The following is an 11,386-nucleotide window of genomic DNA, read 5'->3' as shown; positions in this document are numbered from 1 at the left end:
TATCTGATAGGTGTGTCTGGACGGAGGCCTGAGGCTGGGTACTTTGAGGGAACTGCGTGGTTTGGACTTCTGAGTAACCTGTATGGTAATATAGAAGTTGTTTTGGCTGGCTTGGTAAATCTAAGTATTGGAATAACCATCAGCTTCTGGGGTTTGTTTGCTCCGTTTGGTTTGCAGTTCACCTTGATTGAGTGACCTCAGCTGGCTCCTACGGGCAGCACCGTCAAAGGGGGCAAGTGGGTCAATTTGCCCCGGGCTCCGCAGGGGCCCCCAAGAGAACGGCTGAGGCTCCCGCCCCAGCCCGACTGCGCCTCCGCCCCTCTCCTGGAGCCTCAGCGCATCTAGGAGCGTCCCTGAACTGCTGCAGCGTGGCTCCGGCGGGGCCCCTGAGCTTCTCCCCATGCAGAGCCGCGTGGTAAGGGGGCGGGGCTGCGAGCTCCAGCGGGGCCTGAGCTCCCTCCGCTCAGCCTGGAGCTCGCAGCCCCGCCCCCTTACCACGCAGGGAGGAGCTCAGGAGCCCTGCCAGAGCCACGCTGCAGCTGTTCAGGGACGGTCCTGGATGCGATGCACTGAGGCGCTGGGTGAGGGGGGAGCCGGGGGTAAGAGGCCGGGGCCGGGGGGGTTGGATAAGGGGCAGGGAGTCCCAGGGACAGTCAGGGGACAGGGAGGCGGCAGAGGTTGGGGGGGGGCATGAGGGGACAGGGAATGGGGGGGGGTTGGTTTGTGGGCATTCCGGGGGTCTGTCAGGACTTAGTGGGGGGGTGGATAGGGGTCAAGGCAGTCAGGGGACAGGGTGGGGGGGGTCTCTGAGGGACGGTGAGGGGACAAAGAGCAGGATGGGTTGGGGATTCTGAGTGGAGCGGGCAATTGGGGGGCAGGAAGTGGGTGGGGGTCAGATAGGGGGGCAGGGCCAGGCTGTTTGGGAGGCACAGCCTTCCCTACCCTCAAGCTCATTCAGCAGTTTGAGGGTAGAAACTTGCAGGAGAGCCAAGCTGTTAGCTTTTCAATTAGGGCTACCATCCCTTTCACTTCTCAAATGCCAAGTTATAGTCTATATTTAATTTCAGTGCCATAGGGAGATTCATGTCAGGGGAGGGTAGTAGCTTCATTTAAAATTAGCCACTGGGGGAGGGATCACATGAGAAGAGCAATATCCTTCCCAACCCTACCAAGGGAGACCCCCCCCTCCCCTGCATTCCCTGAGGCTTCAGAGGGATTAATTCAGTAGTTCTCAAACTTTGTCCCGCTGACCCTTTCACATAGCAAATGTCTGAGTGCGACCCCGCCCTTATGAATTGAAAACACTTTTTTATATATTTAACACTATTATAAATGCTGGAGGCAAAGCGGGGTTTGAGGTGGAGGCTGACAGCTCACGACCCCCAGTAATAACCTCGTGACCCCCTGAGGAGTCCTGACCCCCAGTTTGAGAACCCCTGGGTTAATTTAATTTTAGCACCCTGTGTCCATTCACATGCATGTGCTATTTTGAGCATTTCAGTTTTCACAACATAGGCTCATCCCAGATTCTGGAATAAGCTCAAATGCTCAGTTCGTGGAGTATGTACATCAGCTATACTAAAGACAAACCCACAGTAACCATCTCCAGTTTGTAAGGGACCCCATAGATCCAGTCTCTAGGAAACAGATAAATGCATCGACGTTAAGTCCATTAATGGCTATTAGACAGGATGGGTAAGGAATAGTGTCTCTAGCCTCTGTTTGTCAGAGGATGGAGATGGATGGCAGGAGAGAGATCACTTGATCATTACCTGTTAGGTTCACTCCCTCTGGGGCACTTGGCATTGGCCATTGTTGGTAGACAGGATACTGGGCTGGATGGATGGACCTTTGGTTTGACCCAGTATGGCTGTTCCTATGTTCTAACCTAAATGAACCCAAAGTTATGGAGACAGATATGAGTCAAGGAAGCCAGCAGAGTATCAGAAACCTGGAAAAATCTCTGACTGGATGGGCTCAGGCGTTTGGTCACAAGCTGAGGTGGTTCAAAAGTTTTGGATTTTTTTTAAGCAGAATTTTTGTTATTGTTTCTTTAAACAATCAAACACAGCAAGCAGCAAATATTTGACCATACACATCTGAAACCCCAAACCATGTTCAGGTTTTGGCAGACTAATTTCAGCTTTTCAATCAAAAATTGTTGTGGTTTTTTTTTAAAGGAAAGCAGACATTATCCGTGATTTTTTTTCTGCTTTTTAAAAGCCCCTAGTTTTCAATCCAAGAAAAGGTTTGACGGAAAATATTTGTCCAACCCTTTTAATGATCTTTAGTGCCTTTTAGCACTAGCTGATGCTGAGAACCAGTGATACCTTGTAAAGAAGTTTTCTCAAAACTGGGTATGTGCTGAGATGCAGAAGGTTTATTTTTCCCAGGGCCGCCCGTGGGGGGGAGTAAGTGGGGCAATTTGCCCTGGGTCCCGCAGGGGCCCCCACGAGAATATAGTATTGCAATTTTTTTTATGGAAGGGGCCCCTGAAATTGCTTTGCCCCAGGCCCCCTGAATCCTCTGGGCGGCCCTGCACTATGAGCCCTGGAAGCTCCTCCCCCTCCCTCCCTGCAGCAGTGGGGAGGAGGAAGAACCTCTGGGGCTGCAGGAGGAGCAGACATGGGGGCTGAGCAGGGGGTAGAATTAGCAGCCAGGCTGGGGACAGGCAGGTGTGGAGGTGGCAGGGACACAGAATTAATTAAATAATTAGACTCCACAGCAGCCAGGAACATTTTGTACAGATCTGTGGGATTAGGTCTCATTGGGGCAACAAGTGGCAAAGGGATTAGGGTGATCCGATGTCCTGATTTTATAGGGACAGTCCCAATTTTTGGGTCTTTTTCTTATATGGGCTCCTCTTAACCCCTCCCCTCCCCTCAAAAACAGACTCCAATGATAAACTGCACTGGAATTAATTTTCAAACTGGACAACATCAAATTAGGCCTGAATAAAGACTGGGGGTGGATGGGTCACTACAAAAAGTAATTTTCCCTGTGCTGATACTCGCACCTTCTTGTCACCTGTTGGAAATGGGCAACGTCCACCTTGATTGCATTGGCCTCATTAGCACTACAAAAGAAATTTTCCCTCCCTTGATACTCACCCTTTCTTGTCAACTGTTGAGAATAGGCCATTTCCACCTTAATTGAATTGGCCTTGTTAGCAATGACCTCCCCACACTCGGTAAGGCAACTCCCATCTTTTCATGTGCTGTAATATATATACTGTTTACTGTATTTTTAACTCCATGTATCTGATGAAGTGGGTTTTAGCCCACGAAAGCTTATGCCCAAATCAATTTGAAAGGGCTTGGCTACGCTTGCAGATGTAGAGTGCTGTGAGTTAAACCAGCCTTTGGAGAGCGTAGTAGGGAAAGCGTCGCAGTCTGTCCACACTGACAGCTGCCAGCGCACTGTCGTGGCCACATTTGCAGCACTTGCAGCGGCATTGGGAGTGGTGCATTATGGGCAGCTATCCCAGCGTTCAGGTGCTTTTCAAATGCTGGGGGTGGGGTGGAGTGTGACAGGGAGTGTGTTGTGTGTATGTGGGGGGGGAGAGAGTGGGTTTTTGGGGTGCTGAGTGTATCAGCACGCTGTCTTGTAAGTTCAGACCCCCCTTCTTCCCCCCCCCCGCCTCTCTCTCACTCACTCCAAGCAAACAACATTCCTCAGTAATGATCGCTTTGTCATGGATCAGATAAGCAGCCGTCTGTCAGAAACAGAGCTTTGAAAGGTCTTTTCCGCATTCCTACAACCGAGTTCAAAACAATGAGAAGAGTGGCCACTTGACTTAAGGGGATTATGGGACGTTTCCGGAGGCCGATTAGAGCACAGTTATGCAACACCTCGTTCACACTGATGCTGGGGCGTCTCAGCCAAGACGCATCAGACGGCATTCCTCTCGCCGAGGTGGAATACCAGGAGCACTCTAGCCATGGAGTCAGAGCACTCTACGTGCCTTGTCAGCATGGACGGGGAGTGAGTTAGAGTGCACTGGGCAGCTTTAGTGTGCTCTAACTTGCAAGTGTAGCCAAGACCTTAGTCTCTAAGGGTACGTCTACAGTACGAAATTATATTGAATGTATAGAATTAGAATTCTCTAAACAGATTGTATGCATTCGATTGTGTGTGTCCCCATTAAACGCGCTAAGTCGGCGGAGTGCGTTCACAGTACCAAAGCTGGCATCGACTCTCGGAGCAGGGAAACAGAAGCAGTAGCCTCCAGGCTAAGAACAGGTGTGACGGCTGCTCTCTTGGCCAGCGCACCCAGCACTGAACCTGGGACCCCTAGAGCTCTCTGTTTGTCCCACATCCTGTGCAGTGCAGGACCCCAAGTGTGAGCTCCCCGCACAGCCACTGCCCTCGGACAGTTCTCTGTGGACCACTTAGTCCCTGAGTCTTCTGAGACTGACAAAAAGGGAGAAAATCAGTGCAGGCCTTGCTGAGTGTGGTTGTGTTACAGGGTCACCTGCCGAGCTAGGGCCCAAGCTGAGATCCCAGCACATTCCACAGGCCCCTGAGCTGCCATCAGATGGACTTTCAGCCTCTGTCCCTGTGGTGGTGGGGGAGGAATTGGGTTACTGCCCTGGGGGAGATGCTGGAGGAGGAAGAAGATTTAGCTGCCCACAGACAATTTTAACAGTTCTAAAGCTTCAGCTTTTTGAATCTCAGTGTCATTAAATAGTTCTGGTCTGACCGAAATATTGTCTGATCCCCCCATAATTTCCAACAGCTGTGAACATTTAAATTGGTAACAATTGGAATGAAATGCTGAAACCCAGATTTTTGTGCAACTGTGAAAGTTTACAATAAATATAAAATTTGGTTAAAATGAACATTATCTGTCAAAATTATATAGTATAAAAAAAAAAAGAATTCCACCAAATCTGACTATCGCGCCTGTTGCCGGCACAGAGGCCCGAGGCGACAGCAACAGTGGTTCGTTGCCCGGTGTGCTTCGCTTCCAATAAACACACCAAGGTGGAGAAGCAAAAAAAAGTTTATTTGAGCCCAAATAAGGTGCAAGGGAGACATAGCAATCTCAAATCCCGCACACAGATACAAGCGGTTTTCCTCTCTTTATACATAACTTCAGCTAAGCATTCCCATCACCCCCACACTCCTCCTCTTCCCCCACCTTTCATTCCCATGCAGCAAATACACTTTGCAATAGCAATTACCTTAAGCAGTTAAGTCATACTTGGCAAAAACCACTTTAGCTCGTTAGTAACTCTTCTGTGAACAGTTATCTTGTTTTACTTTCCTGGATCTGTTATTCTGTCCCCCCCTTAGCCAGGTGTAAGCAGGCTTCATCATTATCTCCTGGCAGTACCACAGTTGAGCTAGCTGTTGTACATTCCATTCTCGGTTACTGGCCTGCTAGGTTGATTAAAGTTCAAACATAAACATGGAAACGCTTTGGTCAGACATGGAGTGACTTTAGTTCATTCAGGCCTACTACAGAAGGCTTTATTGACACTTATGGCTTTCCACCCTCCTGAGTTACCTAGGGTTATGCCTAGTGACACCAACAACTCCCCCCTTTGAGAATACTCAACAAACCTTTTGGCTGAGTTTTCTCAAACTTTGAGGACAAAAAGCAATTAAGCTCTAAGGAGCTGGGGTTAGTAATGAGGGGGTATTCAGTTCCACATTCATCCTCCCCATGGACCCAGCAGGATTCGGTATGTGGGAGCCCACACCCACCCTAACCGGTCCAAATGCTTGGAAGGAGCACTGTAAATGTACACACTTCCACCCAGAAAGTGTCCAAGTATGTCTTCATGACCACAGATCAGATGGTACTCCTGATATGTCTGTAAGGGCAGTGGGTCAAGTCTGGTGCTTAAGATCACTCTGAATGGCCATCAGCTGGTCATTTAGGAAATCCTGAATTTCTAAACATACTAGATCCCACTGCAATGCCTTCCCAGCCTCAGTAATATTCAATACCATCTCTGTCAGTAACTTCTGGGTCATAGGACTAATGGTGAAAATGACATGTAACTCACCAACTCCAGCCTATACTTAAGATAGCTGAGCTTCAAAAATAAGTCTAGTGGCCTTTTCTAGTTGGCCCAATTTCTCATCATTTTCTTGGCTTTCAGGTCCCTCTTTTTTTCCAGAGGAAATAGCCCAGGCTCTCTGTTATACTAATCTAATGGCAGCCCCTTGTGAGCAATCTGGGTATGTAAAAGTGATCTGAAAACTGGATAAAGGCAATGTCATTTAAAATCCAATTAGGGAGGGCAATACATACTGAAGGATTTATCCAAAACACAGGGCGCAGCCTGTAGAATAAACCCCAAAATCCAATTAATACCACATTCCCAAACATGGGTCCCACAAGTTTCTTCCTGCCAGTGTATAATTCCTTGGGTTTCTTCACCAGGGTCAGTTCTCAATGTCCTTTCTGGTCAGGAATTCCTGGACTTTGGCAATGTCAGTGGAGTGAGTGTTTCTTTTCCTTTCCCCAAACAGTTGTAGTTCAGCATTCTATAGGGGAGGGATTAGGAATACACCACCCTGTAATGGTTTTGCTTCTTTTAGAAAAACTCAAAGGCACAGTAAATTTGTGCGTGGACAAGGGAGAGGTTCAACCAGCACATCACCTTGTCCTTTTTCCCTGCTGTCCAGAAGCACAATAGAACTAGAAAACGGAATAGGCTAATCATCAGTAGGAAAATTCTTCTGAGGTGGAGGGGTCTTTTTGCAGTGAGAATCCTGGGTCCAAGCAGTCAGTCTTTGGCACATCACAGCGGTGTTGGTAGTCAGCAGGACTTAATAAGGGCCGTTCCAGCATGGAGCCAAAGCAGTCTTTTGCTGGTGGTCTTTTACCTTGATCCAGTCTTCTGGTTCCAAGGAGTAGCGGGGCTGCTAGGGTCTTCGGATAGTGCTTCTTTACCTGTGAGAAAAGAAACCTAACACATTGCATTAGTGTCTTTGCAGATTTTACATCTGCTTGGGTATATTCAAGCCCCCCCCCTTTTTCTTGGTTGTTAGCCAAGTTTTAGATGTGAGCAGTGTCCTTGAACAGAGTCAGTGTCTTATCCTGAAACTGAGCATGTCAACTATTTTTTTTTTCTCCTCAGTTAACTCGTTCTTTTTCCTTTTCCCCTTTTTGGCTTCTTTTAACCTACAAAGGAAACTTTTACTTTTTATTTATACACCTTTTGTTAACAATGAACACATACACTTATTATTTAATGTATGCCACATATACCCTTTTACTAAATTAACCTTATTACAGAGCTTTGGAACAACAAGTCAGGACAAGCACACCCACTTTGAGGAGTTCATTCAATACAAACTCTAGTCCAATAGCTTCCCACCATCCCTAGCCCGCTGGCTAGAAGTCTGAGGTAGCCAGAACGATCCCATGCACAATATGGGGAGTGGGTTAACTCTTCATGTCCTTGCTTCCAAAGACTGTTAATATGCAAAATTTAATAACTTCAATTAAACAATCAATTTAAAAACTTTCAATTAAAAGATTTGGCCAATGAAGTTTTTCTTTTTCTTAAGGAAATGTACTAGACTTTAGTATATCACATTTTTCCTGATGTATCCAAACACTTTGTATTCTAAGTTGAACAAAACAAGTATCTGCATTTCAATCCAACCCTTTCACTTGATTTTAAACCAGACCATCCCATGAAAATATTAAACACAACAATTCTGGCCACAAGACAAACACCACAAGACAGAACATAGAACACAAAACTTAATTCTTTACTCCATTAGTAAATGCATGGTATATTGAATGCTGTTCAGCTGGCATTAATTTTCTTTGATTATCTGAAAGACAAAAACAGAGGTCTGCCCCTTCTGGGCAGTCAATCATTATTTAAAATACACAAATACCTTTATTGATTTCAGACAACACAGGGGAATTACCCCATATTTTCTTGTATGTGTTTTTACAAAGTTCAACTGCTGTTCCCTTTAGCAACTACAGAGTTAACTTTGCACTTTGCCTTAAATCACTTACTTGTTCCAACCTGTTTTTCAATCTCTCTGTCTGTTGCCTGCCCGCCTGGGCCCGATCCTGCTTTTCTCGCTGAACCGTCCCTATCCTGGACACAAACTTGTTCCACTACCAGTTTAGCTAGGAGGGTGGGCTTCACAACTAGCCCCCACCCTTCTGGTCTTTTCCCTAAAACATTTCTACTCACAAGACTACCCGGGTCCTCCCTTTTCTCCAACCACTTTATTGCCCAGTCCTGCTACAACTGGGGGTAGATCCACCTGCCACCCTTCCCGGTCAACCAGGGTCGAGAGAGGAATGCTAAACCCCCCTCCAGTTCTCAGACTTACTGCAGCTGAGAGTGGGCACACCTTTAATCATACAATCCTCAACATATAACACCAACAATACCAAACAAAGCAAACATAAAATAACAAGGGTAAAACAGATAGATGGTGTAAATTCTGCAGGGCTCCCCCATTCTCTATTGCTCACCAAACTGTGACAAATTTCTGTTACCAATCAATTCCTCATGTCAGGTGATCAAACTGACACTGCAGGACGGTGGGGGTGGGTGGATAGAGAAAGCACACCATATAACCAAATTTTAAAGCTTCATTAAAAATAATAAAACAACAATGGAGAGTGTTGGGAACACTCCCACATCACTCAGGAAGAACATGAATGCCCCAAGCCTTAAGCCACTTTAATACTCACACATGTCCAGACTGTTCACGTCTGTATATAACATTCAGAGAAGGGGAATAGGTGGACGGAAGATTATCCTGTATACAGCTTTGCCCAGAATTTCCAACATGCTTCCGCTCTTGGGAGGGCTGTTCTTTTACACCCTGGACTTTCCTGCGGCATCTCTTTCAGAGATTCCAGTTCAGGTCAGCTGCTTGTCCGGCTTCGGGGTTGCAAAAACTGTTGGATCTCACTGAACCGTTAAGCTTTGCAAATGCAATCTCAGTTCTGTAACTTGTATTGCCTTTGGTTTGCCTCTGTCTCTATTTTCCACAACCAGCTGGGGCTGAAAGCAGTTTTTCTTTGTATTTAACACAGTCTGTGCTGATTCTTGACCTTGTACGCAGAGCAGCTTTCTCTTTATCTCTGGGGTTAGCCGAGTTTCAAATTAACCCGTTCCTAGACAAATTGCTTACACTGTGTCAGAGGCTCTTCTTTGGTGATTAAAAGCTCCTCTGAGATGTATGATCTTATTTAGATTGAAGGTACCTTCTAATGGACATTGTTTAGATATAAAAATTCCAATTCTCTAAATACCTGCAGGTTTTAGGACCATAATGTACGTACATGTAACATGCTGGGGTACCCTTAGGGGGTGAGGTGGAATGTTTAGACTGTCCCTTACCCATTTTCCACTTACATACACAGAGAGGGTGCCCTGTCCGCGCTAGCAGCTCATAAACTAAGGATCTCTCCCTACAGGGCACTCACACAGGAGAGACTAACGGGGATGACCATGACTCTCCTACACCTCCCTTCAGCAAAGAGCGTCGGCTAGTCTCTGGGAGACGGCGCCGCTTACTCTGATTGCATCCAGTGAGATGATCAGACTGTCAGTAGCCCACACGGAAAGGAAGGGGGGGAGGGAAGATGGGTTCACACATTCCTAGACCCAGGAAGCTTCCTCGCCGGATGATGCCAGGCCGAGTCAGCCCACCGTGGGTCGGATCTCCTAAAGATCCACTAGTTACCGGGCTTGCGTTAGAATACTCCTGATCATTAGTATTTGCTTCACAGGGCATTCTGGGCGTCTTCCGGTAACGAACACTCACACTGGTATACACACACACACACATACCAAGACCATTATTTCCTATTACCACGATGCATCTTATCTTGCTGCACAGTCAATAAGTTCAGATTGCGTGAGCCCAACAGAGACAGACGTCCGCACGGACAGTTCTCCTCCCAGTGCAGCTCTGGGGCATATGATGAGGGATTTTTACAAGAGCTCTACATACAAACAGCTTCAGAAGCTACCTGTTCGCTGACAAAACAGGAGTAATTGAAGGATCGTGTTGTAATTAAGTGATCCTTCCGGTGGCCACCTTTCCTGGCTCTCTAGCTGATACTGAGGCCAGTCTACTGTACAGAACCTTTTCAGTTTACTTTTAGTCAATGGATCTGATTCAAACACTCTCCAATTCATCAGAATGCATTCTAAGGGTGTACACCGTACCCTGCCTGTACTCTGTTCCTGCCCCATACCTATGGGAAGACACTGGGCATCCCCAGATCTTAACAGGCAAACAAAAGGTTAACAGCACTGGACGGTTCCTACCTTATCCATGAGACCGGTTCCTCACCGTCGCCCGCAGCTGCTTCTCCACTATCTGAGTGCGTTGCACCATTGTGTCCTCCAAGGTCAGCCTGACGCGTCTCTGCCGAGGCCCCCGGTAAAGGCACCGGTGCGCGCTGGGCGTCGGCTGTGACCATCGTCCGCCGCCATTGGAGGAGTCCGGGCAAGGCACAATTTTGCCTCGAGCCCACCCAGGGACGCCAAAACTGTTGCCGGCACAGAGGCCCGAGGCGACAGCAACAGTGGTTCGTTGCCCGGTGTGCTTCGCTTCCAATAAACACACCAAGGTGGAGAAGCAAAAAAAAGTGTATTTGAGCCCAAATAAGGTGCAAGGGAGACATAGCAATATCAAATCCCGCACACAGATACAAGCGGTTTTCCTCTCTTTATACATAACTTCAGCTAAGCATTCCCATCACCCCCACACTCCTCCTCTTCCCCCACCTTTCATTCCCATGCAGCAAATACACTTTGCAATAGCAATTACCTTAAGCAGTTAAGTCATACTTGGCAAAAACCACTTTAGCTCGTTAGTAACTCTTCTGTGAACAGTTATCTTGTTTTACTTTCCTGGATCTGTTATTCTGTCCCCCCCTTAGCCAGGTGTAAGCAGGCTTCATCATTATCTCCTGGCAGTACCACAGTTGAGCTAGCTGTTGTACATTCCATTCTCGGTTACTGGCCTGCTAGGTTGATTAAAGTTCAAACATAAACATGGAAGCGCTTTGGTCAGACATGGAGTGACTTTAGTTCATTCAGGCCTACTACAGAAGGCTTTATTGACACTTATGGCTTTCCACCCTCCTGAGTTACCTAGGGTTATGCCTAGTGACACCAACACGCCTTAGACGCACAGACCCTGCTCCTGCAGGTTCATCCTCACAGGGAGATCTGACGTCCATGTGAAGCCTCAGTGACCCTCTCCACCAGCACAGAGGGCTGATTGCCAGACTACAGCCCTAGTGGTAAATTTTTCACCACAACCTCCAGGGCTGTAATTTTACAGGTAGGCCCCTTCCAACTGAACAAAGTGTTGAGATGAGTTCCTGTCTGCATCCTGTAAAACTTGCCCATACTGGTATTGCCCT

The sequence above is a fragment of the Mauremys mutica genome, chromosome 12 (genome assembly GCF_020497125.1).
Source record: "Mauremys mutica isolate MM-2020 ecotype Southern chromosome 12, ASM2049712v1, whole genome shotgun sequence".
NCBI lineage: Eukaryota > Metazoa > Chordata > Testudines > Geoemydidae > Mauremys > Mauremys mutica.
This window is presented reverse-complemented; position numbering follows the sequence as displayed.